Source organism: Artibeus jamaicensis, unplaced genomic scaffold, assembly GCF_021234435.1.
Source record: "Artibeus jamaicensis isolate MK-2021 breed Jamaican fruit bat unplaced genomic scaffold, CSHL_Jam_final scaffold_660, whole genome shotgun sequence".
Lineage (NCBI taxonomy): Eukaryota > Metazoa > Chordata > Mammalia > Chiroptera > Phyllostomidae > Artibeus > Artibeus jamaicensis.
Window position 1 is genome coordinate 5,058,604 of NW_026522052.1, and position 27,930 is coordinate 5,086,533.

Consider the following 27,930-nt stretch of genomic DNA (forward strand, 5'->3'; position numbering starts at 1 on the left):
GTCAGTCCATGTCTTCACCAATAAAAAACCTGTAAACATAACTGTAAAATAACCATATTAAGAGATAACTGAGGTGAGCATAGGCACCCTACCCTTTACATACATCAGTGCACCAGTTGTATAAATTCATCTTGGAGAATATCACAGCTGCAAGTGTCTACCCCTCCACATATGTGTGCACACACAAACACACACAAAGATGGCTTCACAAATTGGCATCCCCGGCAAATAGAATGATGCCAAGTATATAGTAGACATTCAATAATTTCTTTGAAGTTAAATGCAAATAGCAAAATGACATGTAAACAATAAACAGCAGGACTTGAGGTTGGTTTTAAGGTGAATAATGAAAAATAGATTTGAAAATAACATAAGGAGGTAGAAAATGGAAAGAAAAAGAAAGCTCCCTGGAGAACACAGAGGATATCTTTTGGCAATGTGTCCAATGCGATCTGCATGCCTCATTCCAGGTTTCTTTAATGAAGAGTACACTGTTTTATACCACTATCAATATAATTATCACATTTCAGATATTTTTTTGGAATCTAAGAGAAACAACATAATCATCTCAGAAGTGCAGGAACCCGGGTCTATATTCTCTCCCAGCCCCAGAGCCTAGAGGCACTTCCTTGGGCAGAGGTGGGCAGGCAGTGCCCAGGTGTAGAGCTCGGAGGAGGTGCTTGGAGCTGCAGCATGTGCAGCTGATGCTGGAAGCACCTGCCCCTGGGATAACTGCCTTCGGAGAAAACTCCATTGATTGACACTGGAAAAGCCCAGGCTGCCCACCACGTGGGCCCATCAGGACAGGGAGGCCCTCTCTTCCAGGACACTGACATTTCTGACTGAACCATAAAGAAATTATGAAATAGTATATACACTTGGGACCAAAGGAGGCCTTGTGATTTCACTTCCACTGGGTACCAGGCTTAGTCGAGTGATGAAGATGACGACGGGCACAGAACATGCTGTGGTTGATGTCCTCGGACAGACTGTCCTCAGGCTTGTGAAGACCTGGCATCCTTGTTTCCAGCCTTGCATTACCTGAGAGACAGAGCTCAGAGCTCGAAGGCCAGGACCTTTGTGTCCGACGTATGCTTCCAGAACTATCTAAAAACCTAGCAGCATTTTGCTGCAACTATCAACGAGAGTGACATCACTGAGCAAAGCTTTGCCGTGAGATGGAGACAGAGCACTTTGAGGATTTCCAAGATGTCTTGTATCAGATAACTACATTTTGTATTGCCCGGCCTCTCTATAAGGGTTACATCTGGGAGGTTGGTTCTTACAGCTCATTCAGAGAGGAGGTCTGTTTTGCTAGGCACATGCTTAGAGGACCCCTCCATGTGAGTCACTGAGGCCACGAAAAACACAAAGGGGAGCATTATCCTGAATCTCAACCTCTGCAAACCCGGTGTCCTGTGTGTCAAACAGCTGCTGAGGGAACACTGGTATCACCCACAAAAAGTTACAGGCTTTGGATATAGAGAGAGACCCAGATGGTGTCTTTTCAATAATAATGGGCTTTTCTTACCAAACACTGACTCAGCATGAACTCAGGAGAAGGCAGAAAGCAGCAGCATGCATCAGCCTGACTGTGCAAGTGCAGAGCAAAGTTGTGAACGACCAGTGCTCCCAGACACCCCAGGGACCAGTGGTGAAGCACTGGAAACCAAACAATGAACAAAGGACTGCAGGACTCGGGTCTCCTGCAGCTCAGAATCTGGGGATCTTCGCACAAGGAAGCCAACATTTCCATCTATGGGCTATCAATTTAATTTAGAAAACTTATTTCTTTTTCAGAATATCTTAAGAAGCCAGGGCTTAGAAGTGGTCATAGCCCTAGAACCTGGGAAGGAACCACTTAATGCCAATCAGACTTGCCTAAGAGCACACTGGCGGAAAGCTGCACCGGGTAGCCTCCGAAGCCTGGAAACTTGTGTTTTGCCACGTGGAACTTGAGTACTTTTTCTGCTGATGGAAGGAAAAGAGGGCTCCCACTGTGTTGACCCCTTCAGATCGCTAAAGCTACACTGGGTCTAGAGCTATTGGGTTGGCCAAAATTTTCATTTTTTCCCATGCAATGGCTCTAGTAGCACTTAGTTGACTTTAACTTCATTCAAAACAATTTTGTTAGATTATAATGTGACGCTGTCATATCAGGATACATTAAAAACATCAAAACTGTTGAATTTTTGTGCATTTTAATATTGAGTATGGAAGAAAATAAACAACGTTTTTGGCATTTTATGCTTTATTATTTCAAGAAAGGTAAAAACACAACTGAAATGCAAAAATAAAGATTCGTACAGTGTGTGGAGAAGGTGCTGTGACTGATCAAACATGTCAATAGTGGTTTGCAAAGTTTGCTGCTGATTTCTCACAGGATGATGCTCTATAGTTGGGCAGACCAGCTGAAGTTGATAGTGATCAAATCGAGACATTAACTGAGAACAATCAGTGTTACACCAGGCAGGACATACCCGACATACTCAAAATATTCAAATCAACCAAATTATTGGTTAAAATGAAAAATATGCCTTTTACTTTACAGAAAAATCTATGCACACTTTTTGGCCAACCCAATAGAAAGCCTCGTGTTCCTTTTCACCTTAACACCTTGGTTTCTGTACAAAGGATGGAGGGAGGCAAGCGTCTGAGACAGTTCACCGTCAGCCATCTGTCAGGGCAGGGGAAAACCAGGTGACTAGTGACTTGAATCCCGTTGCCTGGTTAGCTGGGTAAAGGATTTAATCAAAACATGAGTAAAATAACAGAGTGGGCTGCTTGGATGTTGCCTGGTCCTCTCATTTCTGTGAGGAAACTTGAGTTGGAATCACACTGGTGCTCCCCTCACTCTCACTCACTCTTTCCCCTAAGGGGAGGAGAGACCTATCTGGTTCCTCAGCCTGGCAAATTCCTAGAGCATCTGTTCTCTGGTTGGACAAGTGACCCGGGAGGCAGTGTCCCTTCCACCATGTGCTGAACAGCCTATAGATGTGCAGGAGGCCTGAGGTTGCATTGATAGTCTGCCTGAGACTGCATGATATTTATTACCAGTGACAAAGCCGATACTGTCATCTGACTTCTTGGTATATTTCTCAATCGGTTCAGAATACGCAGGGCAGAGCTGTGATTGATGCTCCCCCTGCCAGCCTTCCCTGGTGGACAGGTGGAAGGAGGACAGCTCTCAGAGCCCAAGGCCTTGATTTGAATCACTGGCTGTCACCTTGAGCACTTTCTCACCTTGAGATAACAAGGAGAGAGTAAATGCTTTATAGATACATGCTAGTTACTGATGAGCGCTTATTTTTCTTCTTTGTTCTTTGAGGTCCTTCTCTTTCTTTCCTCCTTGCTTCTTTTCTTGTCTTGTTTTTATCCTGGAGTTTCTCTGTTAGCATTTTCACAGAGGCATATGCTTGGTGAGGGTTGGCATGCTACCCATCCTAATTGAAAAAATAGTTTCAGTGGAAGACTTCTCTCTGTCTTAAAAACAAACAACTAACACTACCAAATCATTGGAGAATAAAATAACTGAAAAAAAAAGGAAAAAAAGTAGTGAGGATTTGGAACTGGGTGTTAAATGTTAAAACTAAGACATTTTAGGTGAAAGCTCTGTGCCATAGAAACATCGACAACAGAGAAGAAGCTGTCACATGCGTAATTGTGTGTGGTACATGGCCGGCCTTCACGCCTGTTTTCTCACAGAAGCGTTTCACAGCTCTGTCAGATTTTGAGACCCTGTTAAAACCAACACCTCTGCAATTCAGGTTCACTTTTACTTGATGAAATCAGTAGCATTTCAATGAGTTTATTACTAAACATAATAGCAAATACACACTTTCACAAACAATACAGAATTATGCAGGTCATATTATTTATCATGTCCACACTGCCCCGGGGCTTGGATTCCATGGCATGATGACTATGTCTTACTCTTGATTGGTGCTGTTAGGAATGTAAATGCTTTCATTACTACTGCAAATCATCATCATCACAAGAATAATAAAGTGAGATATATTGAGAAATTACTAGGTACTTTATACGGTTTATCTTGTTTAATTCTTATAAAAATCCCATGAGGTAAGATGGCTGAACCCTTTTTGGAAATGAAAAAACAGAGATGCAAAAATGTGAAGTAACGTGTCCTGGAGTTGAGATTAGGATTCCAGACCGACTGATCCTGAAACCCGACTTAATAGCCCTTCCATGATATTGACTGTATGTCCATAGTTCTGGGCAGAAAAAAAATTACATGTAGGGAGAGGACATCAAATAATGAAGTGACTCCTACTTGGTTACATTAGTGAATAATTTACAATTAAGAGAGATAGGGGTGATGACTATCGAAGAAGACAGTTATAGTCACAAAGCCACTGGAGTAAAGAGAGAGGAATATCCTTGTGAAGATGAGGTGACAAATTAGAGAGGGGACAAAGAGGGCTGGCTCTGAATGTTTATGCCCCCTGTTACTCATGTGGCAGTGACTGAAATGTGATGTATAAGAATGAATAGCATCTGATTTTAAAAGAAAATAGTGGGAAGGAGGAAGAATGCATTGCTATAAATAATGCCACTGATATTTTTAAGATCACACATATATAATTAAGGGAAGAGAAATGATTTAATGAAATGACAGTAACTAGAGGACAGGTTACACAGTGGAGGTTTGTCGGTCTGAGTTCTTTGGTGGAAACTGTATAAATGAGAGATATTCTTGGCAGAACAGGGGATGGCTGTGTGACCCCTGGAATGAGTCTCCAAGTTCCCACTCAAACGTCAGGTCAGAACAACCCTGACTTGCCCCATATTCCTGGAGCAAGGGGGCAATCTGTCTGTCAGCCTCTCGAGTGCCCATGATTTAGCTGCTTCCTCCCTGACACGCTCAGTCCCTGAGCTGACCACATCATCATCCAGCCCTGTTCATACTCTTGGTACTCAGCCTGTGCTCATAGGGGTCTAAACTTCAGAAGATGGGGCTATATCACTTCTTGGATGTTAAGCAGCACTCTCATGAGAAAATACAGACTCCCTTTCTTCCCAGCACATGTGAACAGCTTAAACCTCCAGGGCATGTATGACCACACAAAGGTAAGCAGTCATTTTTTCTCATAATCCAATGTTCACTGAGTTGCAGATCTTGAGCTCTGTGCCACAGGGTAAGACTGAACAAGCTGGCCACAGTGCCAGAAAAGTAGCTGTAAGAATAGTATATGTTATACACAAAACAGACAAGATGTTTATTAATGAACAGTGGGACATGGGGAAGGGGCTAACCAGGGTAAGGATTTGGGGGGATATTTTTAGAAGAGGTTAGACATAAACAAAGAGCAACCGGCATGGGAAGCTGAGTGTAATAGCCTGAGAGAGACTCCGCATCCTCAGGGAAGGCCTCAGGGCTGGGCCTGTGGCGGGCGGGGGAAGCAAGTGAATTTGGAGAGGTAAGCAGGAGTCATATCACAGAGGTATTTAGATTTGGCCCTGGCAAGAGGCTGAGACTCGTGGAAAAACCACTGGAGGGTCTCAAAGGGTAAATAATGGCATCCGAGTTGTATTTTAAGATGATTATACAGGCTGTCTGTGGTGAATGGTTTGGAGAGGAAGCACAAGAAGGAGGGAAGGAGATGGGTTCCTCAGAGCAGGAGGCACCCATGACTTCCTCCTCCTGCAGCTGCCGGGTTGTGGACTTGGAAGGAACACGAGGTGTAGCTTAAGGACACCTGCTGTGGGGACAGCTGGCTGAGCTCCAGCCAGGCACCTCTGAACAGCAGCCAGGAAGATTTTGGCGCTGCTTGGAATCTGTCTCAATTTCCTCCACTAGGCGATAATGATCATACTTATTTTCTAGGGTGGTTGTGATAATTCATCAGATAATGTGTGTAAGGAATCCGGCATGCAGTGATTGGTGGGTAAATATTAGCTCCTTTTTGATGTTATGGTGACTTTAACTGTTATGGTCTTGGAGGGAAGGAATGCCGGGTTGTGTGTGAGTTAAGAAGGCTGGAAAAAGGTAATTCACAGAAAGGAGCAACTTCAAGTCATGTTCTCTCTCCCTTACTCTCATTGGCTCCCAAACAAGAGCTGCTAATAGGCCTAGAATTTGCACCCATAATTTTAATCATTTTCATAACAGTCTTCCAATGTAGATATTATTAGCCCCATTTTAGAAATGGAAAATTGTACTCCAAAGGAGTTAGGCAGTTGCTCAAGGTGACCTAGTTACTGGCAGCTCCAGAATTCAATCCAGATCTGTCTCTTTCCCAAACCCATGCTCTTTCCACTACAACAGCTCATCCCCAGCACATACCCGCACCTCAAACACACCTCAGGTTCTCAGGATCCTGCAACATCTGCGTCTCTCAGTACAGAGTATCCTATCTATGGAAGGTCCCCCGGTGATATGAGAAGAAAGAAAATCTGCCCACCCCAAGCCTTATAAAAAGGGGGCAGAACAGACCCATTCCATCTGGTATTCTACAAAGCTCAGCCTTGCCAGGTAAAGTCTGGAAATGAGGTTGTACCCACTGCTGAGCACCAACTGTTATATAGCTAATTAACCACAGCAATTTGGGAAGAAACCCATTAAAGAGACCAAATACAGCATGAAGAAAAAGCAAGTGGTAATGTTGCTGCTTATTATTGTTATTGCCATTAATATTAATATTAATACTATTATTTAGTTTTATTATTACTCTGATATATCATTATTATTGCTGTCTCCTAGCATCTTCTGCATAAATCTATCACCAAATGTTTTAGAGGTTTAATATAATTATAGTTATGTAATTAAACAAATAGAAATAATAGTTGCAGAATTGCAGAGTTACATAATTATTGCTCTGCAATGGAAATAATAAATAAAACGTACATGCCTCCATAGCAGTTACATTAACAACAATAGAAACACTGAAGGCTAAAGCTGAAGAATTATGTAATGGTTACATAATTAAATAATAAATTATCACAGAACTACAGGGGCATGCACTATATAAAGCAGCTTACAGAACAGAGGAGAAAAAAAAACATTAAGCATTAAAAAAAACCTTAAAAAAAGATTTGCCTGTGGATATGAAGCAAAGCAACATGGGCCCAGAATGGGAGCTCTGAGGTTTGTAGTAAGAAGGGCTCCTCAGCTTCCCATTCTAGATTCAGACATGAATGTGTATTTTATTTACCCTCGGAACACAAAGCAATTTGTCTAAGGCTATAAATCACTTGGATAATATAATCCCCTTAACTGAACAGCTTATCACATGTGGCATACATTTAATCTATTTTAAATTATCACAAAATTTAGCTTTAGTCTTGGCTAAGCAACTACTCTACAACTACCTGCACTGACACCATGGCCAGTATGCCTGCGTAGGATAGAACTTTTGCCAGAGGTCGAGCGTGTTAGTGCAGGGGTCTAAGTATTAACAAAGGGAGCGAACGAAGGGAATCAAACATTATTAAGGACAATGAACTAGGAAGCATAAGACTGCTTATTTCACCTGGAAGTTACAGCTTCACACACTTCCCAGGGAACCACCAGTCTATTCCCCACAGATTTCTGCCAGCGTGGACTGAAGGATAAAGAGGGAGGAGCCACAATGGTGACCATAGAAACCTGTCAGTTTAACTTGGGGAAAGGATCAGATTGGATAAGAGACACAACCCTGGTAATGCCGGGGAATGGATTGGTTGGACCTATCAGAAGCCTGTAAAAGTGTGGAAAGTTGATTGGTTACTTTGAAAAGAGTGCCGGGTCCTTCCCAAGATTAACAACGCTCTCTCTCTCTCTCTCTCTCTCTCTCTCTCTCTCTCTCTCTCTCTCACCCGCCCCCAGGTATCATGTGCTCGCCCCATGAATGCACATATTTCATAGCAGCCACGTAGGTCTAGCAGCTGCCTGGGGCTGCGGCGGAAATCACGGGCTCCAGAGAACTAAGCTTTTATTCGGCACAGAACGGCTGGACGTTCCGTCTGAACGGCTGGCCCTATTTCTGGCCCAGACAAAACTGGACTTTCTCCATGACAGGATGGATGGAGATGAAACGTTGGGAACCCGGAGGCACACCTTTGATTTTTCCATCCGATGCCACAAATAAATCTTACCACGCCCCAATCTCCCATACATGGGTCCCTGGAATGGCTTCCTTGGGGCTCTGTGGAAGAATACAATTGCCACCAGCAAGAATGATATTGTTTTAAAATTATTTAAAATTATTGAAATACTCATTCACAGTGTCATGATATTTCTTTGGTTGTATTATCACAATATTAACATCCACAAATACTTGGAAGGACTAAGATGCTTGATGTTAAATTACATATTTAGGTGACTGACTTGTTAATTTTTTATCCCAAAGTTCTGCAGTGAGGCTGCCTAGATTTTATAAAAAGATATCTTTATCAAGGTCTAGAGCGAGGGACATTATCATATACCCAAGGATATGAAAACACGCACCTGCTCTAAAGACTGAGTTCAGACCGGGATGTCCGAGTGATAGCAACACATTTTGTACTCTGAATCCACCTGTCTCCCCCCAAGTCAGCAGATCAAGCTCCTTGTTGAAATGAATGGCAAGATGGGACATTGCTGGGATGGCAGCAGCATGTGGTATGAATAAGCACATGGCATCGCTCAGCGGTGACAATGGGGAGGCAGAAGGCTCCTGTCCAGAGCCAGCAGGGAACAGAGCCATAGTCTGCCAGCCTCTCTGTAATTCATATTTCAAGGAGGCCCTCACTTCTCCATCAGGCCTGTTCTGAGAGCAGCCAGGTTGGGCCATTATCATAATGGGGTCACCTGGGAGGCTGGGAATAGACAGGGGAGAGGTCTACTGGGGAGAACTAATTGACTCCTGTCTCATTACTTGGCTCAGCTTGACAGGCAAACCTAGCGATTGGGAAAGAATGACCTCAGAAGAGGCCCACGCCAAGGAAGGGCCAAGAGGCCGTCACACCTGCTGGGTCTGGGGGCTTGTGAGTGGACTGCCCGGGGTCAGCCTTGCTCACTCAGGCCGTAATTTTCCACATGCAGCTCTGACTGGCCCCTGGCCTGCAGGGAGGTTCGGCTGCTTATCTGCCTGTGTTCCTGAGCTGCAATGATGAAGGACACTCAGAATTCAGACCCTCTGATGTCATTTTTGTCCCTAAGCCTCAATGTTTCACCTTTAAATCCTGAGATTAAGATCCTTTTTACTTTTCCCCAGAGGAGAGTAAAAGCAGGGCCCTTCACTGGGTAAGGAGGGCAAATTTCTATCACCCAGACACTATAGGGACTTTTCCAAGGGCTCTCATGCCCATTGTTACATGGAGCTACGTGGGCACCTGTGCAAAGGATGCTCTGTTTCCTTAATTACTACCGAGGGGGCTCCTGGAGGCACTGTGGAGCTTATGGAAGTGCTGCGGCTTTGAAAAGAAAGAAACCCGAAGTGTTAGCCAGCTCAGACTTCCACACCAAAATGCCACAGAGTGGGTGGCTTAAACAACAGACAGCCATTTTCTCAAGTTCCGGGGCCTGGAGCTGGAGATCTGGCTGCCTGCATGGCCAGGTCTGGGGTCTGTCCCATGGAGACACTTCTTCATCTCTGACACGAGAGAGAAGTCTGTCTCTCTTTCTCTTCTGATAGGCTTCTAATCCATCACGAGGGGCATACCCTCATGATCTAATCTAACTCTAATTTTATCCTAAAGACCCAGTCTCCAAAAACCATCATACTGGGGACTAGCACTTAAACATATGGATTTAGGGGGGCACACACATCAGCCCACAAAATACTTGGGCTTGAACTTCAGCTTCCTCTTTGTATTAGGTGTGGATCCTATGAGACTTCAGTGCCTGGAAACTCAGCTACTTCACTTAATGTATGATGACTAACAAAACCTACGACATTGGACGGCCATGAGGAGTGAGATGAGTGGAAGGTGAAAACCCATCTGACATACTAGGTACTAAAAGGTACGAGCTCCGGTCTCTCCATGGTCTTCCAATGAGTTTACCATTTCTGGTAGCATCTATTTTTTTATCTGGAGTTTTGAGCTACCTGGTCCTCCCATCTCTCTTTGATTTTGTCTCCATCCTGATGAGTGAGGCTGGGTTGTACCTTACTTTCTCAGAAAACGACCACAGCAGTAACAATTATCCCACAATGGGGGGTCCAACCTGCAGCTTCCCAGTCACATGCAGCCCAGGACAGCTATGAATGCCACCTGACAAAAAATCGTAGTTATTTAAAATATTATGAGATTATGTTTTTGTGATCATGTGCCACATTGTATGTAATGTGTGGCCCAAGACAACTCTTCTTTTTCCAGTGTGGCCCAGGATGCCAAAAAGTGAGACACCCCTGCAGGAGGTACAATGGCTCCTCTGCTTGCTCCCGAGGGTCCGGTGGAGGGAAGGGTGTCTGTGAGAGGGCCACAGGAGAAATACGGCAGTTGTTTTCTGTCATCATGCCTTCCCGGGGTGCAGTTCCTCAGCCCACTCCCCATCCTGGGTGTCCCTTTGGAGGGCCTCTCCTGCCTCACTTCCGAGCGTCAGTGTTTGCAGCACAGAATCCAGTCATGGAGCCCAGGCTCCAGGAGCCTGTTCCTGCAGATGGAATCCCGGGGCCTTCCTCCCCCACCCAAGACACCACAATTCTGCCATCAGGGTTCTCCCTGTTAGTTGCTGCAATGTCGGTTGCATTGAAACAGTGCAGCATGAGACACCTCCCCTGACGAACGTCTTTGTACTGAGCGAGGGGAATCAGAACGGAACAGATGTTTTAAGGACTCCATAAATCCATGAAGATGAAAAAAACCACACACCCAGCACTTTTTAACAATGCACCATGCTGATGAACCAGCGTATCGGAAATACCAAAATAAATATAAAATCCCATGGAAGCCTCAGAATAAATCTCAGGTTTTTTTCCTCTTTTTTTTTTTTTCCTTTAGCAACATACACCAGGCATCATTTTTAATGCTCGGTGAAGACCCACAACTGGGAACAGAAAGTCTATAAAACGCTGCCGCTTCTCTCTGAAGTGACCCAATGATCAGCAGCAACGCGCGTGAATCACCCTCCAATTGCTTCCTGAAAAGCTGGTCCCACTCTCCCCCGGCACCTTCCCTCCCTCCCGCTGCATCCAGTGTTGTCATGTCGCCTCTCATAACTTCTTGCTGAATTCCAATGAGGTTTTCTAATTAGCCTAATTAATTTTCTGCCCAACTTAATAAGACTGTCTCTGGTTTAGAAATAATTGGACTTCCCAAACACCATTTTCCCTCCCTCTGTTTCTCAGTGGTGAGTTGTGATCCAGCCTCCTTCCATAATTCAAAATTAGCTTCTGTTTTTCAGATGATGGGTTCATGTTCGGAGAGTTATTTAGTTTTTTCATTAACATTCTGCCATCATGCTCTCCCTCCTATAAAGAATACCCCAAAAAGCACTAAAAATAAAAATGAAACTAGGGTCTGCCTCGTCATGAAGAGATAAATCCAGTTGGGATCAAGTTTTGGTGGATTCTTGCTTCTTATCAATTTCAGGAAGGTAAATTAATGACTTGAATAAAGTACATTCTTTCCTGCTAAGTTTGATGGTAGCTATGAAATAAATCCCAGCAAGCCAGAGTATTAACCTCATGAGAAAGGTCTTAAATATGTTTGAGCAACTTCTTACGTATTTTTATATGGCTGTGAATTTGTTGCCATTGGCAAATAAAATTGTTGTTAAATACATAAGTTTGTATTCGCAAAAAATGAGTTGGAGGTAAAAGGAGGAAGGGGTAAGAACTAGGGAAAGGGGGTGATGAGTGAAAAGTTGATGAGCCAATGAAAATATCCATGTTCCAATGCATATTTGAGTAAGATCTGTAAAGCTGTGTAAATTAAATACTGTCTTCTATTTGCTCTCAGGTTCCAGAATGCCAGCCAATCTTAGCCTCTATAGTATTGGTTTTACAGCCCCAGGAATACATTACTTGGAACCATGAAGATGGAATTATTTTCTCAATTCCCTAAAAAACCTGAAGCAATTTTTTAGAGGACTTATAAATATGCTGCTGTACAGTACTGGGGAATAGAGAGCATAGTAAGGCTGTTGCCTCCAGCCCTTCCCTTCCTACCAGGATGGCGCAGCCATGGACCTTCTGGTTAAGGCTGCCATAACCCAAGGGAGTCACAAAGGGGGAAGATTTCCTAAGTATGCATTCCAAACGGTAGCTCTAAGGGTACGGCCCTGCTCTTCTCTTTGGATGACCCTAGACTAAACATTTCAAAAATCAAATGCCTGGAGTTATTAAGGTTGACTCCTATGTCAGTGAAAGTGGGTGATTCCCTCATGTTTCAAAAGTCACTTTTATTAGGACTCATCTAGACAAGTAAATGATTTATTCAGAAAACTCCAAGTATACAAAACTGATAAATTTGGGGGTAATAATGTACTAAAAGAAGACACACTCTCTCTTTCTCTTGCTCTCTCTCTCTCTCACCTCTGGGGATATTGCTTCAAAGGCAGTATTTTTAGTGAATGTGAAGTATGACTTAATATATATATATACTTTTGGATGTGTCATTCTTTTTTTTCTTTTTGTTTTTTTAAAAATTTATTTAGTTATTTTTCAAGTACAGTTTTTTTTGTCAATTTCTCCCGTCCCAGCCCCCCCCCTGCCCTGTCTCCCCCCTCCCTCCCATTCCCCCCCCCCCCCCCCCCCCCACAGTCCTCATCCATGTGTCTTTCATACTGGTTCTTCAAAATCCCTCCCCGTTTTTCCCCTTAAATTCCCTTCCCTTTCCCCTCTGGTCACTGCCCACTTGTTCTCTATTTTAGTGTCTTTGTTTTTATTCTATTTGCTTGTTTATTTTGTTATTTAGCTTCCTGTTAAAGGTGAGATCATATGGTATTTGTCTTTCAGCACCTGGCCTATTTCACTCAGCATAATGCTTTCCAGTTCCATCCATGTTGTTGCAAAGGGTAGTAGCTCCTTCTTTCTCTCTGCTGCATAGAATTCCATTGTGTATATGTACCACAATTTTTTGATCCATTCATTTACTGACGGGTACCTAGGTTGCTTCCAACTCTTGGCTATTGTAAATTGTGCTGCTATGAACATTGTGGTGCATAGGTTCTTTGAAACTGATGTTTTAGGATTCTTGGGATATAATCCTAGCAGCGGAATTGCTGGGTCAAAAGGCAGGTCGATTTTTATTTTTCTGAGAAAATTCCATACTGTTTTCCATAATGGTTGTACCAGTCTGCAATCCCACCAACAGTGAACTAAGGACCCCTTTTCCCCACAACCTCTCCAACATTTGTTGTTTGTTGCTTTGTCTATGATAGCCATCCTGACTGGTGTAAAGTGGTATCTCATTGTGGTTTTAATTTGCATCTCTCTGATAGCTAATGATATTGAGCACCTCTTCATGTGTCTCTGGATATTCTGTATGTCCTCTTTGGAGAAGTGTCTGTTCAAATCCTTTTCCCATTTTTTAATTGGGTTCGATGTCTTCCTAGAGTGGAGTCGTGTAAGTTCTTTGTATATTTTGGAGATTAAACCTTTGTCTGAGGTAGCATTGGCAAATATGTTTTCCCATACAGTTGGTTGTCTTTTTAATTTAATACTGTTTTCTTTGGCCATGCAGAAGCTTTTTATTTTGATGAGATCCCATTTGTTTATTCTTTCCTGTATATTCCTTGCTCTAGGGGACATATCGGTAAAAATGTTGCTGTGTGGAATATCTGAGATTTTCTTGCCGATGTTCTCCTCTAGGACTTTAATGGTGTCACGGCTTATATTTAAGTCTTTTATCTACCTTGAATTTATATTTTTAAATGTAAGTAACATTCAATTTCTCACAAATGTCCATGTATAAAGTAAGCCCATATCATCAGAGTTTGCTACAACTAGCTAGTGGAGGAAAGACACAAGCTGGATTAAGAGATCAAACATAATACTGAAAAGAGTGGTAATATTCTCAGCCATATATTTAAATAAAGCTTAATTTTTGGCTGCCAACTGAACAGTTTGCAAATTAAGCCAAAGCTTAATATTTGGCTGAACAATGTGAAACTGCATAAAGTAGTCCAAAGTACATTGGACTTAAAACTGTAGGTTTTCCTGCTTGTTGCTTAAGACTACTGACTCTCAGCAGAATCACGCAATGCCCAGTGACCAGCTGGGGCTCTTTGAAATATGACCCATTTAAACCCACAGACTATTCAGTGGAGGTCTGTTGAAATTTGAAGCTAGTAGAAGAGTAGCTAACAATTAAGTCCTTTACCCAGATTTTATCCTTAGAGTATATGAGGACTGTCTGGAAAAAGTCCAGCCCTTGTTAATATAACAAGAATGGTTTGCACAACATTAGTATAACTTGGAACCCAAGGACAGTGGACTGGAATGTGCATGCACAAGCAGACAACTTCACAGCATGAGTTGGTTGGAGCAGTAGAGGCTGATGAATGAGCATGTGTACTGTGTGGCCATCATATTCAAAATGACTGAGTGAGTATAGCAATGAATCTGCATCAGATTGTGTGTTGAGCTTGAACATTCCTCCATGGAAACTATTTGGATGATTCAGAAGGCCACAGCTATGGGCAACTGGTGATTGGCAGCTTCCTCACAACAATGCCTCTGCTCATGCATCACGTCTCATGCAGAGTTTTTTGTGAAACATCAAATCACCCAAGTGACTTAATTCCCCGACAGCCCAGATTTGGTGCCCTGTGACTTCTGGCTTTTCCCAAAACTAAAATCACCTTTAAAAGGGAAGAGATTTCAGACTGTCAATGAGATTCAAGACAATACATTGGGACAGCTGATTGTGACTGGGAGAACTGTGTGAAGTCCCATGGTGCCTACATTAAAGGGGACTGAGGTGTCATTGTCCTATGTACAATGTTTCTTGTATTTTACTCAACAAATGTCTCTATTTCTCATAATACATGGCTGGATCCCTTCTTGATAGACCTCATATTTTTCATAACCGTATTTTTTTTAAATGGTCTCTGCATTTTAATGTATGGGTGGGTTTCTTTTCTCAGCTTTGGTACATGTTTTACTAATCTTTGTTCTAATGCCCCTCCTTTGGTTAAGTTCCTCTGTAAGAACACTGGATTACTCTGAATCCTGACTTTTGCATGAATACCTTAGGGATAACTTCCTCCTAAGAAAACAAAGCATCCAGCATCACAACAACAACCACGTGGTGGTTTAATTTCAAGTCACAGCTATATAAGTGCCAGCATGCCTTTCATCGCCCCAGAGTTCAGGGGCACACCCCTAGAGACATAGCACTGACGACTGGAACAGTGTGCCCTGAGAATGGGCACCACAGAGTAGAAAGAGAGTCGGCACTCAAATGTCCATCCATTCAAGTTTGCCTTGACCAGTCAAGTGCACGGACTATGTAGAATTAATTGAGATGGTGCATGACAGGGAGAAAGACCCGCCCAGGTGCATGGGTCAGGCAGACTGCATGCATGACAGGACTCCAACAGGAGGGCTTTCATACTGGAAACTGATATAAAGTTGTTGGATGTATAAAAGACCAGATGAGGAAGCAACCTATAGATTAGTGACCAGAGGAGATCTCTACCTGGACTAGGACTAGAAGGTCAAAGAAAGAAGTGATGTCCCTAATGCCAAGAACTGAAGCTAAAAAATATATTAAACTAAAAGTGGCCCAAAGACAGCCTGCTCTGGCTGAAGGCATCAATTGTCACTCTGAGCTCCCAGGTGGCATTCGATGCCCCTGCTCCAAGCTGTATTACCGGCCAAGATTTTATGGATCATAAAATTTCTTGGTCCCCCTTTTAAACGTAGCCCCTGGTTCTGCGTCAGTGACCTCCCACAGCAGTCAGCCACACAGCAGATAAGAAAGCATTACCTCTCCAGGGCAGGGACTTGACCGGAGAGGTAATTTCACCCAGTGCCCTCGGATCTGTGTGTTATTGTCAGGTAAAGTAAGTCAGTGGAGTAAGCAGCTTTCATCATTCCCCTTGACCATCCTTTCCTTTTCTCATCCTGAGAGAAAATGATCTGCTGTTGTAGTGATTCTCTGACATGAGTCTCCCCAGAGTGGGTCAAGTCCTCCCTGTTCCCCTTTGGTTCTTTAGCTCCCCCCATCTCACAAGGCACATCCGCAGACAGTGCAATGACATCTTCGTGCCGTCACACTGCCATTGCGGCCACTCTCTCTTCTCAAACACCAGGGACAGTACAAGATGCTGATGGTGGGAGCCGTCCCTTTTAGCATTAGGGTCATTGATGACAAAACACTGATCTTGCCTCCTGCCCAGGCACCACGACACTCGTTTCTGAAGTTGAGACACTGATTTCTACTGATCTAAGCAGGACAGCAGGGGCGAAAGAAACAGAGTCCTGTGAATGAGGGGTGACAAGCGTGTAATCCTTCTGTTGTCACTCCTCCAACAGCACTATGAGTTAGATGTTCTCCTCGCTTTGAAAAAATGTTAAACGACTTGGCCAAACTCTCAGAATAAGACAGGATGCTAAGGTGGGAACAGAGGCAAGTTCTGACTCATGACAAATCCATGTTTTCACCACATAGTATTGATTCCAGTTTTCCATGGGAGCGGCATCATAAAATGCAAAATGCCTTAAAAAAATCTTTCCATGCATGACTTTAAACATTCTGGTAATAATGTGGTCTTCCAGCAGAGTTGCCAGGTTTAGCAAATAAAAATACAGGACAGCCTGTTAAATTTGAATATTGCATGGATGACAAATAATGTTCTTAGTATAAACATGTCCCAAATATTGCATGGGGTATACTAATACAAAAATTATTTGTTTTATTTCTTAATTGTTTTATATTTAACAATAAACAAATAAAATGATCTGTTGTTTATCACAAATTGAAATACAGCTGGTCATCTAGCATTTTTTTCTGGCAGTGCTAAGTGTAGTCCGTCTGCATCCTAATGCCTTGAGTCCCCAGCTTTGTTTTGCTATGACAAACTAAAAATGCTGTCAAGAAAATCTTAATTGCTTTCTCCTCTGCATCGTTGCCAGTCTCTGCTTCCTGCAGTTGATGGGATTCCTCCTGGGTCCAAAGTTAATCCTCTATATATGACCATTTAAATCTGATGTTCCCTATGTTCACAGTTGAGCTTTTAAAACACACTTCATCGAGGTATTATACACACATATGCCTATGTATGTATACGTATATATACATGCAATAAAATATATTTATTTAGGAATGTGTCTCAGTGAGTTTTGGTGAATGTACACAACCATGTAACCCCTCCCCCCATCAAGATAAATAGCATTTTCATTACTCTAGGAAGTTACCTCACATCCTTTGGCAAAAATCCTCATTTTCCTCCAGCCCCAGACCACAATTGCTCTGCTTTCTGTCACTGTGGATTAGTTGTTTTCCTGGAATTTCACATGAATGAAAACACAGAGTTCTACCATTTATAGCCTTCTGTGTTTGTCCTTTCTCATTTAGAATCATGGTTTGAGAGTCATTAACATTGTTGCCTATATCAATAGTCCATTCCTATTTATCACTGAGTTATATTCCATTATATGGATTTACCACAGTTTATTCATTCATTCATTGATGGACATAGATTGTTTCCAAATTTTCTTTTAATAATTGTATTGCTGTTCAATTACAGTTGTCTGCTTTTCCCCCCCACCACTCCCCCTTACCCCAACCAAACCTCCCCCTCTCCCTTGTTCCCAACCCCCACCTTGCTTTTGTCCATGTGTCCTTTGCAGTAATTCCTGAAAACCCTTCCCCCCACTATGCCTTCCCATCTCCCCTTGAGTTATTGTCAGATTGTTCTTAATTTCCATGTCTCTGGTTATACTGGAACCTAATCAACTAAAGAAAAGAGCAAAATATAACTAAATTTTCTGAACATAAAAAAGCTGCTCTGACATTTGTGTGTAAGCCTTTGTATAGACATATGACAATTTCTCTTAGATTAATACCAAGTGGTATTAATCTAATACCACTCTGGTGGCATTAGAGTGAAGTGGCTGGGCTATATGGTAGATATAAGTTTAACTTTATAAAAATGCATTATGCTATTTGTCGAAGTAGTTCTAGCATTTTTCATTTTCACCATCAGTGTATATTAGTCATCATTGCTTCATATTTTGGCCAAAACTTGGTCATTATGGTCAGTCTTTTTAAATATTAGTCATTATAAGTGACTAATATACACTAATATACACAGAGGTGTGTGGTGATATCTCATAGTGGTTTTGGTTTACACTTTCTTGAGATCAGCTGAGTTTAAAAATTCAGAAGAGCCTGCGAACCAGACAATCACAGTTCGATTCCCAGTTAGGGCACATGCCTGGGTTGCAGACCAGTTCCCTGCAGGCCAATTCCCAGCAGGGGATGCATGAAAGGCAACCATACATTGATGTTTCTCTTCCTCTCTCCTTCCCTTCCCCTCTAAAAGATAAATAAATAAAATCTTTAAAAAATTTTCAGAAGAAAGTAATCAGCTTCTCTCATTTAGCAATTTTTGAATACCTTTTTTTTTCTTTTTGGTCAGGTGCCATGGTACAGGCACTGGGTGTAAAATGGAAAATAATAGACATGACCCCTGCCAGGCATAGAGCTTACAATCTATCATGTGAGTCAGATATTAGGCAAATATACCTATAAAAATAAATACCTAAAAATAAATAGTGGCATAGATCATTAGAAATAAAAATAAATAAAGCAAACTAAGAGAATATAGCAGAGGCCACCCAATTCAAACTAGGAAATGAGAGAAAAACTTTTGCAACCCCCTGAAGGGTGAGTAGTAATTAGCAAGGTGAGGAGCCTGGGTGGGGGATGGGAGGAGTCTTGCAGATGAAGAGAAAGATGGGTGTGAAGATCCTGAGATGGAATGGAGCCACCTGTCTTTACCTCAGGACTAGTCGAATGGCCATTGAGTTAGAACGCTGTGGTCGGGGGAGAAAGGCACGTGATAACGTGCAGAGGTGGGCAAGGCTGCAGCTGGTAGAGCCCTCCAGGCCATGGAACACACTTAGGACTGACTCTAAGTGGAGTAGAGATTCGCCGATAGATAAATGGGAGTAGCAACAAGAAGTCACACTTCCAGAGTCTTACCCAGACTCCAGTGATGAGAATGATTTGCATGAGGCTGAGAGGCAGATGCTACTCAGTGGCTATAGCTCCCGTTTAAGCAGACGAATGAGGTGTGGCCTTGGAGGAGAGAGTGGAATGAGAGTTCAGGATGAATTTTAGAGGTGACATCAGCAGAATTTGGTGATGACTTAGATGACAAGATGGAAGAAAAGGAAGTGCCAGGAGGTTAGTGGGTCTTTTTTCTGAGCAGTTAAGTTGATGGGGTGCCCGACCGAGTTGGGAAGACTGAGGGCAGAACTGGGCGCCCTGCAATTGTTATAGTAACTTGTGCAGAAGGCTTGAGTGACAACAGCAGGGAAGGAGGTGATAGTCTTGTTGCCAGAGTAACGTTTTTCTTGATTGTGAAAATAAAGACAGTAAAAACACAAGTATGTGGCAATGTGCATGTGACTTAGGGTGATGTCACTGGGGTCCCTCTCTAACCAGACACTGAGGAAGATTCAAGGCCACCACATGCAGAAGTGTGGATTGTATAATGCCCAGCTTGAACAACCACGCACAACAGCCTTGGACAGAGTTGGCAATGCCTATTCTCATGAATAAAATAAAAAGATGTCTCTTTCAAAAAAGAATGCAAGATGGGTATTCTGAAAGACAAAGCTAGAGAGAAATGGGAACATTAAGACAATTGCTGCTTTTTCTCTGCCACATGTAAGCAGGTGCCTAATGGCTTGTCACCTGAGGCCACCTAAGTGGGACCTTAAGGAAACAAACCAAGGAGCAAGTAGTCACTGACAGTTTAGCCACTCTCTGTTCAGTGGGCTTTCACGGGGCACAGCCCTGTGACACAAGCTGCCTAAACAGGAGAGACACCGAGATGCTGATGACTCAGCCTCTGCCCTGTGAGCTGACAGCAAGAAGCCGAGTGGTCTTGCCTGTAAAACAGTGATGCCACCAAGATGTGAGTGCAGGAACAGACATGTGTCCAACCCGAAGGATGATTTTTCTGCAGTGTAAATTCTGTTCATTTGATAAAATAACCTGCATGCTTTTTGCCATTTTTGGATGCTTACTCTGTGCAGCACAGGACTGTGTAATTTGTGAACTGCATGCCATTTCTCCTCAGAGCAGCCCAGGGAGGTCATGATATAAATAAAGGAATGGAACCAGGAAACTTGCTTAAACATGTTAGTTTGTTCAAGGTCCAGGTCTCAGGAAGTGCCCAAATTGGGATTCAAGGCCAGGTCTGTGCAGCCTAGAAGCCCATGTTCCTGATGACTTCGTGGTTGTTGATGTTGAGTTTATTCAAAATGAATTTCATTGGGAAATGAAGTTGAACACATCTATGGTGTTGGACTCTTGCCGCGCCCGCTCCTGCTTTGACTGTTGGTCTATTATATTGCCCAAAGAAGGGTATGGTTCGCATGCAATGCTCGCAGATCTAAGTGCAGAGGACTTGCACTTCTCTGTGCCCTTGCTTCAAAGTTCAAACAAAAGAGGAGGCAGGTCACACAGACAAGGCCAAGAGAAAGGAAAGCCAGGGCCGCCAAGGTCAAGGACCCTGTGCTGCTGGAGAAGCACTTCTGCACTGCATTGTGGTGCCACAGTCCTGTAGTGCCTCTCACAGGTCCTGTAGGGAGCCTGGGTCTCCAGGGGAACAGAGACAGAGAAAGACAGAGGTACTGCAACCATCCCCTGCCATCTGTTTTGAAGAGGAGAGTGATTCTGCAAAAGCACATCCGATTAAATAAATTAAAAGAATTGCACCCCTCTGGGAACATTTTTAAAACAGAAAGTCATTTGAACCGATGTACAATTCACTCACAGCCTCTCTCCTTATAGGAAATGAATACAATCAAAATAAAAATCACTCCTCACTCCCTGTAGTAAGAGGCAGCAAATGGGCACAGGACGAGAGGGGGGAGAGGAGCAGGTCACAGAAGCCACGATGCTTACAAAGCCATTAGAGGAGAATGAATAGATCTAGCCTGGTCCCAAAAGGGAAGGAAATGTGAATTTTCACATATAAATAGAAAACGTTTAGAATGTTATTAATTCAAGACAGAGCCTCTAATGCCTCTTGATAATAGCTGTGTCTGGGTGTCTGATTAGCTGCAGTGACCCCTGCTGGTGAGAATCATTCTCAGCCTCAGAACTGACAGCTACCGGCGACTGACTGAAGGGGAAGCCAGTGCAAAGGACCAGGAACCCCTTCACCGCTGTGCTGCCCCAAACCCGTTGTCACCTGCTGTTATCTAACAAAGATGGCTGAGTGACCGCGTGACCAAACGCACAGCTCTGCAATAGAATTGCACGTATTTGGCCCTCAGCACTACGGTCTTCTATGAAGAGTATTATTGAAACTTCTTGAACCCAGTCAGTAGATTACACTAAAAGATGTATCAGGTAAGACTAAAGTCTCCCTGGGGGCTGGCAGAGGCAAGCACAGTGGAAGGCGCATCTTCTGTCTCAGTGACACAGTGATGAAGAAAGGGGGGTGGGGGAAGGACTCTGTGCAAAGAGAAGGGAACGTGAATGGCCCAGACAAGAAAACGCCATGGTCATTTCAGGGAAATGACTTGGTGTCACTAGAAGTTTCAGTGAGACTGTGTCTGGGGGTAGGTTGGTGTTTGATGAGTTCTATGACAAAAAAAAAACCTCTTTATCCTGAAGAACCTTGAAATCAGCCAAGCTTCAGAGCCCCCATGAGACCAGCCTACGGCCATCCATCCAATGTGGGCTTTAGGTTTAGGAATGGTAAGGTTTCTTTTACATGTTCTATTCATAGCTCTGGAAAAACCGTGGAAGACAGTTTCAGGGAAGGAGAAGACCAGAGTTAGCAAGGCCAGGAACAAAGCTATTGCCTTTAGTGGAAACTCTAGCAGGGGATTAGAGAGATATCAGTAGTAGTAATGATAAGATGGATGTGAGAAATGTTAAGGAGGTACCACCAAAGGCTCAGCCAGGTCTGTGCTATAGAAGAGGAGGCAAGGGTGGCCCACCAGTTCCTGGCACAGATACAAGTGCCAGCAACTGGAAGAAGGAACCAAGAAGGGGGAGAAGATCTGCAGCACGAGCTCAGAGGAGATGCTGAGGGTGGGTGCTTGTCAGTTACTCAGCCGGCACCTGGATGCAGGCGTCTTCAGCTCAGAGGGGTTTTGACCGCATTAATTGTTTTGAGAGTTGTTAGTTTATAGATTTCAGTAAGAAAAAGTACATTTTCCATCTGTGCCTTAGTTTCTCTCTGGCATATTTATATAAAAAGTAAACTGCTCCCAAAGGATACAGTGGCTTCCAAGAAATGTTTATCACAATCATCTCATATTTGTATTGAGTTTTATAATGAAATAGACATCCCATTTTTTTCCCTCACCACAAGCCCACATGTTGGATATTTTTACCTCAATTTTACAGGTAATAAAATGGAGTTTCTGAGATCAACTGAATTGGGTAAAACTACTCAAGCACATCTGTGATGGAGTCGAGACTTAAAACTTCAGTTCTCTGGTTCTTTTCTGAGTGTACTGTTGAGGCTTTGTTACCACAATTTGCTGACATTGTCATTGTGGGGTTTTTTTCTGATGGTGCACAACGCTCATGAAGGATAATGCTGAAATTTTAAGTTTTATAAGAACACTAAGGACTGAAGCAGGGGGAAAAGCAATGACCCATCATTTGCAACACTCTAAGCTCCATAGAAGATAAAATTTACTAAATATGCGGCTTGTTACATCTCTACATACAGTTCTATCCATCTGAGCACAACCTGAAACTGCAAATTGTGTAGAAGATAGACACCGGCTCAGTGCTTACCTTGATCCAGAAAATTAGACCATGAGGATCAAGAAAGGCAAACTTAGTGCCTGGGGCCTGAGCATTCGTCTTTCTCTCTGCAGCTTCCTCTTTCCTCGCCTGTGAAACTTCCATCATATCCCTACACACAAGTCGCCAGCGAGCTCCCCAGTGGGCAATGTTTCACTTTTCCAGGGTTGAAAAAGGGCAGCCTTTGTCCCAGTCCCACCAGCATGCGGGGAATGTCCGTCCCTGATGGTTGCCACAGAGAAATAAATTAAATCTCGCCAACCCTGAAAGTCACCTTATGAGAGAAGTTTCTTTTTTTCTGTTTTTTTTTTTTGTTCTCCACTCTATCTACTTACCTCGTTCTTCTAATTATCCAGAGGCACAGGAGAGCACACAGACTCCCTGAGAGAGGGCAGCTACACCGGCTGCAGACAGAGAAGGACCAGCCGAGAGGCGGGCCCCTCCCAGCACCCCTCACAGTCTCAGTCCCGCACCCAGGAGCCCAGGTGTTACCAACACAGCAGAAAAAGGGGCAGTGATTAGAGAATGAGTGTATTCCCTTGAAATGCTTCCGTGGTGAAATGAAAACACAAAATAGTACCAGGTTTCTTTGCCCCACGGAGAAGAACTTATTTCCGTGCTGTTCCCTGTAAGGATTTGCGGTCTGCTAAGTGCAAACCATGACATGAAGATGGAGAGATGGATTCGAAGGCGTTACTAGGCCAGAGTGAAGGCCCTGATCTCAGCAAAAATAGTGCTCTGGTAGCACCAGTGGTACTTTCCTAGGGCTTTTTCATTTTTCGACACCTTCACAGTTATCACATCATCTTTGGCCTCGCCCTGTAAGGCAGCGGTAGCTTTGATAACTCTCCCCATTTGAACGATGAGAAGGCTAAAGGGCGGAGCCTTTACCCTGGCCCAGCCCAGGCACCCTTGCCACCCGCCCCTACCTCGGCACCTCCTATTCCCCAGAACTGACACTCTGTTCTCTTTAGGAATCCTTCCAGTCCTACAGGGAAGGCTCCAGGAAACATGGCCCCAGTAACTCAAGCAATGATAGTTGTCACCAAGGCTGTGACTCCACACAGTGGCTGCTGGTAGTGCCATCAGTCAGAGAGTAAGTCAGCACGACCCCAGGGGAAGTGTCTACCTTAGTGGGCCAGGGTTTCTTTAAAGAAGTTCAACCCTTTATACATACGAAGAAGGGCTTCAGCGGAACCACTTAGGCGCTGTGTCAGTAGGCAAAGTGTTTGCATCTGGCCCAGGGGTGAGCCCACGTGCAGCCAGTGGCCCAGGCAGTCTAACACTTAGTGAGTTTCTAGCAGTCCACGCAGGACTCATACGTGGGAGTTGACACCCTAGTGGTGCAATTACGTCACAGGAATATGTAATAACCGGGATCTAAGTGTCCATGATCTATTGAAAATCTAGGCCCTGGCTGGTGTAACTCAGTGGACTGAGCGCAGGCCTGAAAACCAGAGCATTGTGGTTTGATTCCCAGTCAGGGCACATGCCTGGGTTGCAGGCCAGGTCCCAGCAGGGGACACACAAGAGGCAACCATACATTGATATTTCTCTCCCTCTCTCCTTCCCTTCCCCTCTAAAGCTAAATAAATAAAATCTTAAAAAAAGAAAAAGAAAATCTAACCAGTTTCGCATTCTATCTTGTGCCCAGGAGTTGGGCTTCAGGGCAAATGTGTCAGAGTCTAGAAAGCAACCCCATTAGGGAATTCTTTCTGTTTTCACCATCAATTGTCCATCCATATCCAATTCCTGAAAAAACTTCCTTATTCCGTTTACCTTCCTCGACAGACTGCTCAAAGAGGAAATTGTCAGCAATGCTTGAAATTGGGAGCTACTTTCCCCCAGGACACTTAGTTTGCTTCTAATGATAGTCATTTCTTTTACGTTTTTATTAACTTGAGTAGGAAGAAGGAGTCGATTTGCATGTTCTGCATTATAAACAAATCTCTCCACGAATTTAGATGGGAAACAAACACTTTTTGTAAATTTGCTAAAATATTATAAACTCATAAGAATAAAGTCAATTATTCAATCCCTTTAGATTAGAGATCGCAATTTTATTTGTATGGAATTTAATAATGCTGAATACGTATCTAAAGTACTTTACAAACATGAACAAATTAATCCTCTTGGTGGCTCCTTACAGTTAGGGATAATTACCTCAGATTCATAGAGGAGGACATCAGGAAAGGTTAAGAGACTTGCTTCAAGTTACAGAGAAAGTACCTCTTTAAAAAGGATTATGTGTATTTATTTTGAGAGAGGGGGGAAGGGAGGGAAAAAGAAAGGGAGAAAAACATCCATTGGTTGTTTTCTCCTATGCGCCCCATCCAAGAACCAAACCCACAACCCAGGCACGTGCCACAACCAAGGATGGACCCTGCGATCTCTCTCTTTGCAGGATGATGCCCAGCCAACTGAACCATGGTGGTCAAGGCCAGAGAAAGCATCTTGAGAGTAGGAAGCAGAATAGGACCTGCTTCTCAAATAGGGGCTAATTGTAGAGTATCAAGAGTTTCTACTGTAAAAAGATACATATTTTGTTTTTGCCCTAAGAACCTATGAGATGCTGGGAGAGTATTAGAAACGGAATACTCCATGAGACACATGGAAATGACCACAAAGGGTCTGTTGGAGCTGAGTGTGGGAAGGAGTATGCCATGCTACGCACATGGTGGAGCACTCGAAATATCACAGCACTGTCCTGGGCACTGCAGCTATGCCCTAAGGTGCTGGCTTACATATTCTAGTTAAAGCCCTAGTTTATCTGAAGAAAAATAAGAAGAGCTGCTTCCACTATTTCACAAGGCTTCCCAGCCTTACTGCTTTTTGTGTTTCTTGAAATGTGAAGGGGAAGTTCTTGCCGTGGCTCACAAATATATTTGAAAAATGGAATATCGGTCATCAATCTGATACACTTTAATTCTGACCAAGTACTTAGTAGGAACTCTACATGTGGCAATTAAATCTAATTGAATCCATGATCCTGAATGAATTTAAAATCTATGTAGCAAATTACTCCTCTCAGGAAGAGCACCATGAAGGCACCATAGTATTTTGTTGTGTTTTGCTTCATTTTGCCATATGTTTTGCCATACCTCATTCTGGAAAACAACATCTTTATTTTTAAGAAAAATTTTATAAATGAAAAAACCTCATAATATGGCTTTTATGTTTTATTTTATCTTCCATTTTGTGTGCATCAAAATTATTTCTTAAATAACTACTGGACACCAGAATGGATACATCCTAAATAAGAGTTATTATTTTTATTCCTTTATTGACTCCAGAGAGAGGGAGAAAGAGAGGAAGAGAAACATCAATGAGAAAGAGAAGCATCTGCTTCCTGCATGTACCCTGACTGGGGATTCAACCCACAACCCAGCCGTGACCGGCAATCAAAGCCACGACCTTTTGTTCGCAGGACGACACCCAACCAACTGAGCCACACTGACCAGAGTGAGAGTTATTATTTTCAAAATTAAAAATAATTGTTAACAATAACCAGTGAAACACACAATTAGAAAAGGGTAAAAAATCAAGCACTAACGAAGCAACGTAAACCCAGGCCTGGGAGATTACTGCCAAGTCTCAGCCTGAAACAACTTTGTTCAAACCATTGCACACTTTATATGAGGAGGAAAAGAAGACAAAGGTGCTGGTTCTGAACTTCTTTCTTGCAGTAACTGAACTGACCATCGAGCAAAGCTAAAGTCCCCGGAGAGTTCATACAAATGTATTAACAATGGAAAAGGCGAAGTTGCACCCATCAGCCCGTGGCGTCAGCCCTCAGAGAGGACAGCTCTTCACACATTTCCTGGAACACAGTCCACACTCAGGGCTGCAGTTCAAACAGGTTACATTTACACACTAGCTGAATCGTTGCCACGAAAAACCAAATACTACTTCATTTCCACATTCTCTCCCTTCACCTAGAGTCCATGCTGCGTGAATACACTGTTCCTTTTTCTACCCCTCCCAGAGCAATCAATTCTGCTTACCTCGAGTCACCGCAGGCCAGTTTGTTTACCATCCCTTCCCCCTGCTTTAAATGGAAGGAAATTAAATGAAAAGAAATAATTTACACTCCCCATCTCATATGTTTTATCCAGAGCTCACAACATTTTTAAATTGACAAAACTGCCCTTTTATCTAATATTGGAAATAGCTTGGCTAAAATCACAATTTCTATGTAATTCACATAGGTTATTTCTGTGGCTCAAGAGAAGAACTACACCACAATTTAGATTTCAGATACCAGAAGATACTCATTGCCCTTTAGTCGTATTGGTGCTTTCCTTTAAAAAGAAAAAAAAGCCACATCATTTGCCTGGTGTTTCAACAGAAATAGTTGAACCAAAAGACTACAAAATAAATAAATCTAAAAATAACCAATAAAAGTAGTCATATATAGACTGAGGTAACATGTTATTTAAAAATATTTCTAAAGGTCACAACAAAATTTTCCAGAATGTGCATATCTTAAGTATCTTGATTGCATTTATAGTATTATGTGACTATAGATTCTAATTTTTTTTATTACATTGAATCCACACAACATATGACATGGTGGCCCTCACTTATTCTCATGTCTCTGTGTGTTCCTCTTGTTCTCCAAGTTTCTTCCTCAGTCTCACCTTGCCACTGCCTTTTATTTGTAATTCCACTTGCAAACTGATTGCTCACAGTATTGAAACACTAAATTAGCCTAGCAATCTTTTTTGTGCCCTGGCTGGTGTGGGTGAGTGGATTGACTGTAGGCCTGCAAACCAAAAGGTCACCGCACCGGTTCGATTCCCAGTCAGGGCACATTCCTAGATTGCAGGCCAGGTCCCCAGTAGAGGGCGCACAAAAGGCAACCACATATTGATGTTTCTCTCTCTCTTTCTTCCTCTCTTCCCCTCTCTCTAAAAATACATGAATAAAATCTTTAAAAAATTTTTTGCTTTATAACTATGTTTCCATCAGAAAATCTGTGTTCACCTCAGCAAATGAAGAAGGCAACTCAGTATTTAGGAGGAAAATCCGAGTTTTCAAAGATGATCT

General features: G+C 42.9%; 1 protein-coding gene across 2 annotated transcripts in view; it reads right to left on the reverse strand.

The window, feature by feature from the left end:
* The window catches only part of NTM (neurotrimin), a 940,417-nt gene that overhangs the window by 562,967 nt on the left and 349,520 nt on the right, over positions 1-27,930 (reverse strand). The gene's annotated exons all lie outside the window — the stretch shown is intronic.